This window comes from Echinops telfairi, unplaced genomic scaffold (assembly GCF_000313985.2).
Source record: "Echinops telfairi isolate 266 unplaced genomic scaffold, ASM31398v2 ScPeMD7_1;HRSCAF=3_0, whole genome shotgun sequence".
In the NCBI taxonomy this organism is placed as follows: Eukaryota; Metazoa; Chordata; class Mammalia; order Afrosoricida; family Tenrecidae; genus Echinops; species Echinops telfairi.
This window is the reverse complement of record NW_022103896.1, coordinates 90,820,702-90,828,322: the sequence shown is the minus strand read 5'-3', so window position 1 is coordinate 90,828,322 and position 7,621 is coordinate 90,820,702. Positions and strand designations below refer to the sequence as shown.

Here is a 7,621-nt window from a genome sequence, read left to right as displayed (position 1 = left end):
TGTTCTGGGAAGGGTTATGGCCTGATGTGCAGTAGCATAGGGTCCCAGGCCGGCTACCCTCTGGAAGGGAGCGAAGACCAGAGGCGACGGACGCAGACGGACCCAGAAGATCGCGGGAGAAGAGCCGATCGGGCGGGCGGGCGGCGGGAGCTCGAGGAAATGGGGAGGAGGGATGGCCAAGGAGGAGGGATGGTCAAGGAGGAGGGAGGCTCCGCCCCGGCCACTCCGGGGAAACTTTGCGCTTTGACTCTGGCCGCGGCTAGCAATCCAGTCCCAGGGTGTGGACGCACCACTGGGATCCGATCGAGCGCTAAGGGTAGTGGCTGGACCGGCCCAGTGAGTGGACCCGAACCAGAACCTCAGGCTGGAGGACCAGCTCTCCAGCACCGTACCCGAGGCTGCGTGTCCCCAGGCCAGCAGACAACGGAGCAGAAGAAAGGGCACCCGGAGCAACGCCCGCCGGGTGCTACCAACCAGCATGCTGGTGACCAAAGCGGCCTTCTAACACTGAGGTGAGCCAGCCAAGCTCCATCTGAGTGTGGGTGGGGACCCCTTAGGCCCACTTTTCTGAAGGAATTCCAACGGATCTTGGGCCGCATAGCGCCCGGGGGGTGGGGTGGGGGTGGGGTGCCGAGCTGTCCGAGGGAGCCACATCAGCATCCCATTCTCCCTCCTGCCGTGCCAGTCCTGCGACCAGCTTCGCGCAGGAGCGTGGGATACTGTCAGCGCATTAAACTTCGTGAAGAAGTGTCTGGTCCACGACAGGGTTCTACCCAACGTTTCCCTGGACTCGTGGACAGACACTGCCAGGCAGGGTCATCTTGTGGTCGTAAGCCGGAGAAACCCATTCATTTTAATTGTGTCCCCGCAAAATCCCATGTTGCTCCTATTTATTAAACAAGGCGATGAAGGCCGATGGGCTCCGCGGGAGGATAGATTCTCTGCAAGTCTCCTGTGCAAATGTTGCCACTTTTCATCCTCAGCCTCTGCTGGTCTCGTTTCTGTCTCTCCAGATTTATCTTTTGGTCTCTGTCTGGCTCTGGGTACTCTTGGTGGCACATTTCTTTGTGATATTTTTATATTAAGAGTGGGATGGACTTGATGTTAAATTTTTTATAGGGCAGACACTTTGCTTTAAAGATCATGTAGTGTAATAGCATGAGTCCAGCAGACTTGTGGATGATTATTTTTAAAATAGAAAAGACACCACTAAACTGAAACCCTGAGTGTTTTTACAGTTATGTCTTTCAAAAGTCTAGAGAGTGGAAATGGCAAATGGTGTAGATATGCAATCCCATGTTCATTCATAATTTATATTTTCATATTCATTTCTTCACAAATGAAATCTTGCTGCTATGGATAAGACAAATTTCAATTCCTAGAAAGCACAAGGCTAGAATTAGGTTCTGAGAGTTTGTGACTAAGGGTGGCCTTGCCCAAGGTTGTCATTGGTGGTGGTGGTAGTTGGGGCATCACCCCACTGTGTGTCATCAGTATGTGATCTCTGTGCATTGTGCTCTGATAGTGGTAGAAGAAATAGTTATCCATAGCTGCATAATTAGTTTTCCTTTACTAATCAGAGCTCAATGCTGCAATGACTAATTTGGTTGACATGAAAAACACACATAGAATTTTGTCGCTTAATGAACACAATGTTCACATTGAATCAACAGATCAGTCCTGTCACCTGACACTGGAGACGTAAAAAAGTCAGTCTTAAGGCCTCTCCTTAAGACAGACCACCAGTGGCTGTGTATTCCGGCTCCTGACCACCATTTATGTCAGAGTAGAACAACTGAAATCAACGAGATTTCAATGGCTGGACTTTAAAAAGTAGACTGTAAGGCATATCTAGATAGACTCCAACCGCCAGCCTTCTGGTTCCCACCAGAACATCTTAGACATTTGCACCACCCAGGAGTCCAGGTTCCTCTTTAACACTGAATTTTCTTCATTACACTTGAGAATCATGTTAAGTGCATGACTGGCTATAGTCCATAACTTCCAATTCCTAATGAAGATTTATTTCTCTAAACTTAAATAATGATTTTTTTCTTGAATTTAAGATACTAACACACTTCCACAGTGTTCTTCCATCTTCCTAAGAACAGATTAATACCTACATTGTATGTTTATATTTTCCACTACCAAAAAACGAGAATTCAAACATGCCATAATCTTGAAACATTGAAGATTATCCTTCTGCAAACTTCCCTTTACCTCCTTCCTGGCCTTTAGACTGTGGCCCATGGTGCTGACACAGCCAGCAAGCTGTTCTTAGCCAATATGATTACCTTAGCCAGAGTGTTGAGTTTTCTATTGTTTTACATCTACTTTCATGATTCCCTTTTGGTCAATTTTAGAGTTATTCAATATAACTCATTTGCCATACCTTTTCTTTCAAATAAATGATTGTGTATGGCTTTCCCATAAGGTTCTGTAGATAAAATGATAATGGTAGGAGGGAGGGGGGGGCCTGGTGGAGTCCTATCTGTTGTGGTTAGCTGCTAACTATTGGTGATTTCATGGGTTAAAGAGTAGAACATCTATAGAGTTTTCTTGGCTACCGTCTTTACAGAAGCAATTTCCCAGACTTCTCCTCTATGGAGATGTTGGGTGGATTCAAACCCCCGGCTTTTAGGTTAGTGGTCAATTACGAACCACTGTGCCACCCAGGTTCCGGAATTCTATCTAGTTGCTTTAATAACATATTTCAGTTATTCTTAAAGCTTCTGGGTATAAACTTGCCATATTTATTTTAATTCTATTTTTTTATTGCTTCAAAGGTGGACAGGAGCTCTGGTGGGGCAGTAGGCTCATAGTTGGGCTGACAACAAGGTCAGCAGTTCAAATCCACCAGTCCTTCCATGGAAGAAAGATGAGGCTTTCTGATTTAATAAATATTTACAGTCTCTCCATTTCAAAGGGGCAGTTCTACTCTGCCTTAGAGTCAGTATAGGTGATAATTGGCTGACTGACTGGGTTTTTTAAAGGGTAGAGAAACTAGGTAATATATGTAAATGAAAAAAAATTCTATCACCAATCCCATGCAAAAATCAGAGCTAAATACCATTAACATTTTAGATATCTCCTTCTATATTAATATGCTGACATATGCATAGTAATTAATATTTCGTGTAATAATATTATTTTATATAATTTTTTTCAATTAACTATATTGAGTCCAACTGTACACATTGAATCAGCATTTCTCAACCTGTGGGTCATGACCCCTTTGGGGGTTGCCCGATTCATAACAGTAGCAAAATTATAGTTATGAAGTGGCAACGAAAATAATGTTATGGTTGGTGGAGTCACCACAGCATGAGGAACTGTATTAAAGGGTCACGGCATTAGGAAGGCTGAGAACCACTGCATTAAATGAGGCAACATTTGATTAGATGTGCACTTATTTCTTTCTTTTTAAAAAACTTATCGTACCCACCTTTCCTCATTCCCTGGTAACCACTAAATCTTCTTATGTCTTGATGGATTTATCTATTCCAGTTATGTCAAGATAAGCGTGATAATATTTTTCCTTTTGTATCTGCCTTACCATCATTTAACTTAATATTTTCAAGGCTATTCCATGTGCAAATACCATATATTAGTACTTTATTTGTTTTTAATTAACTGAGGATATTCCATTATACCACCTGTCAATGTGTTACACTATGGTGATGGAAGTTATACCACTTGGATGTCAAGCCCCAGCAAAACCATACATGGTAGATGGGGTTCATCAGAAATTCCAGACTAAGACAGATTATGAGGAAAGCCTGGAAAGTTGCTTTTGGAAATTAACCAGTTAAAAATCTATGGCGCACAATAGACTATTATGTGACATAGAGCTGGAAGGTGATCCCCCTAAGGTCGAAGAGAAACAAAATGTACAGTGGTTGCAATAATGGATTTAAGCACACCAAATAGTGTGAAGCTGGCACAGGCTCAGACAGTGCTTCGTTCTGTTGTAGCTGGGCTATCATGAGTTGGAACTGACTAAGGAAACCAGTAATACCCTATGGTATGTATGTGCTATACTTGGTCTATCCATTCATCTACTGATGACATTTACATGATAGGGTGTTACTATTATTTTTGAAAAGTTGAAGCTATATCTATAGGGGACAAAACTGATAGGTCAGTGAAGTCAGACCATTGAAAAACTTAAATGGAGCATATAACTTTATGCGTGGATTTTTTCCTCTATTCAACAATCAATGTGGAATTTGCCAGAACAGTCAAGGGCTGGGGTGAGATTCCTGAGTCAGGTGATCCTTGAGGATGTCACTTTATTTTCCTGATGTCAACATTTTCAATATTTTAGTCAACTTCCCAAGGTTAACACTCTCATTTTATGCTAGCAGAATAGTTAGAAGCAAGCTGGGCTCTAATCATGTGCTGGCAACACTTTGCCACCCACTAGATACCAAGTACCGTACAAAGGTTGCAGCCATTTCAAAAGCTAAGTTCTCATGATGTGTACTGGAGTCAGATTGACAAGTCTACTCAGCCCAGCCTGACCTCTTTCAAGCTGTGGGACTAAGGACACATGGCCCTTTCCTCTTCAGCCACAATGTCCCCCTGTGATGCTGTGGGGACTAGAAATGACATGTGTGATGTGCAATAGTACCCACGTGTGGTGCCCTGATAGAGTGCCCGGCTGGAGAAGGGATGACAGGGACCAGAGTCAAAGACGTCTTAGGCACGATACTTCCTATTCTTCCAGATGCACAGTCTCACTCCTCTCTAGCCACCTTCATTTGTCCTGTGGAAATCTTCACAGGAATTTAATGCTGTGCCTCACTAAGAACAAGTAGACTAGAAATCGTTCGAAAAGAAAAGCATCTAGAAGATCCCGCTGACCTCCCCTCACAGACTGACCTCTCCCAAGGGATGCTTTCCCGTGGGTTAGGATGCCTCGGTGACAGTGACAGGGGTCCAGAATCGAGCCATCAGAGTGGCTCCAGAGGACAGCTGATGTCTTCTTAGCAAAAAGGACAGGGATTGATGTTAAAATGCTTTGACTTTAGGTTTCGTGACCCCGACTTAATGAGGCTACAATGAACACTCTTAGATCGCAGGATCTTTATTGGGTAGAACAAAAGGAAGTTAAAATATGGACCTTGTGTGTCATCGAGTATGTGTTTAGAGCAATTGCTTTTCAGTTGACAAAGCCCTGGAGACCGTTCACTGAGACGCACACTCAAAGCCTGTCCTGGGGCTTCTTGTGCCAGAGGGTAGTTGGGGTTTCCCTGGGCTGTACCCAGATCCAAGTTAGCAGACAGACTTGTGAAAAAGCCACTTGATTGCAAGAAGTCTGGCCAAGGAGACTAATTCACTTCTGTGCTCTGAAGACGAATAGGCTGGAAAATGGAAAGTTCTACCTACCTCCTCTATCAGGGCAGTCATTTTTCTGTGAACCCCAAACCTAAATCAAAGTTCCGAACATGTGGCTTCCCATATGGGTGAATTGTTCATCTGGTGATGAATTAAGCAGAATGGGGCCGCAAGAAACCGGTAGCAAGGGAAATGCCCTTGAATGACAGATTCAGCTGTGTCTAGAAAACTGTCTACTCATTCTAGATTGATTTGTGTGGGAAAAACGTAATTTTTGTTTTCTGATAAATCTTGCCTGTTGGAAAATGTTGATGTTTTACTTCAGTATAGATGAGGAATTTTTTTATTACATTAGGAGAACATGCCTTTAAAACAAATACAACAAAATATATCTAACCAGAACTATGTTATCACTGTTTTATTGGGCCTCACTTTTGTGCCATTGAAGAGCTGGGGGGGAGAGGCAGAGAGAGAGAGAGAGAGAACAGGTTTTATGAAAATACGTTTCCCTATTTTTTTCCTTTCCCTTCTTTTTATAGTTTGCTTGTTTTTCAAATTGACGTGTATAGAGAAAGTAAATCTCTAGAGTGAAAGATTCCACATCTGGAATCTATCTGACCTTGCTTCCCAGACTGTCCCTCCCAGGGAATGCTTCCCAGTGGAATTGGGGGTTGGTTGTGGAAGTGAGCCTTACTGACATTCATATGAGTCCAAGTTGAGGTCACACAAGTGACTCTAGCAGACGTCTTATTTCTTCTCAGCAGAAAGAAACAGCATTGATGTTGAAGTGCTTTGAGGTTAGATTTGATGACCCTGATTTAATGAGGATGAAATAAAATCTCTTAGCAGGATTTTTATTGAGTAGTACCCAAAACGTTCCCCAAAATATGAGCAGTGTATGTCACTGAATGGGAAATACTAAGTTCTTTACGGAGTGGCGTCAAATGGACAGGTCTTGCCTGGTTGTCAGGACAAGGTTGTTTGTTGATCACTTACCCTGTTTCCCCAAAAGTAAGACATCCCCCGAAAATAAGACCTACTTACAGTTTTGCCTCTTGCTGAAATATAAGGCACCCCCCCCGAAAATAAGGCCCCCCTAAGCTACCGTAACTCTGGACTCCGGACCATAGTGTCAGGCCCCATGGTGCAGCTTACTGTTGGCTGCAGTGCAGCCGGAGCAGACAGGAAGTGTGAGGTTTCTTTTAATAAAACAATAAAACCATTAACAATAAATGTGTACCGTATTCCTCTTCATGGAAAAATAAGACATCCCCTGAAAATAAGACCTAGCACATCTTTGGGAGCAAAAATTAATATAAGACACTGTCTTATTTTCAGGGAAACAGGGTAGTAGTGAGTGCTTTGTTCTAATCACAAGAATTTTTAAGATGGAAATTCATTGTGGGAATCAAGGCTTGGTAGGAAGCTGCAAAAACTGATAATAAGCATCTTTAACTTGGAACTTTTCCTTATTCCTGGATCTTCTGGCCTGTGCCTCAGCTTTCTAAATATGTAAAAACAAAACAAATAAACAACAACAACAACAACAAAAAACCCTAGCCAGCACATAGTCACATTTGTCCGTTTTAGCTTCATATGTATTTTCTAATATTTTCTATATATAAAGAGAAATGTACCACATGAAGAATGGCTCATGCAGTCATAGAAGTAGTCAGTTCTAGTTTGGTTGTCAGGTACTATGCAGGAGTCTTTTCCCAATTTGCTTGGCTGCATGGGGCCAGGAAGCTGGAAAGCCAGGAGCTCAGAAGCCAGTAGAAGTAGAGACAGCTTGGTAGGTCAGATGCTATGACAGGCTGAGGATAGCTCCCAGGATCAGAATTGGCTTTATATTTTTAAAGAATCAGATGAAAATGAAGTAGTCAAACTTTAACAACATTAGCTATAGAAGCATATCTTAAAATAAAACACCCACGGATTTATAATATGTAAATAATCCTTTTTATCAACTGACCCCACTCCTCACATAAACACATTTTGCAGAACCAGGTACTCAAGAGCTTGTAGGCCTTTGCAGGGCCTCTTCTAGTTAATTCCTCATTCCTGCAGAAGCATAGTCCCACACCTGTCCAACTCTGTCCCTCTAGCTGTAAGCCAACCCCCAAAAGGCATGGAGGCCCCACAGAAATGCAGGCACATGTATAGCGACAGTCTACAGTGAACCCTCACCACTTCGCGCTTCGACTTCCGCGGCTTCACTTTATCGCGGTTTTTGCGTAACAGCGCATGCTCTGTGATTACTGCCACTGATTGGCTCATACTG

General features: G+C 43.0%; 1 protein-coding gene across 1 annotated transcript in view; it reads left to right on the top strand.

The window, feature by feature from the left end:
- The first annotated feature begins 403 nt into the window (after nt 1–403).
- Nucleotides 404–7,621, top strand: part of S1PR3 (sphingosine-1-phosphate receptor 3) — a 28,849-nt gene continuing 21,631 nt past the window's right edge. The window contains 1 exon segment of the mRNA XM_004718119.3: nt 404–512. The gene's annotated coding sequence lies outside the window, so the exon portion shown is untranslated.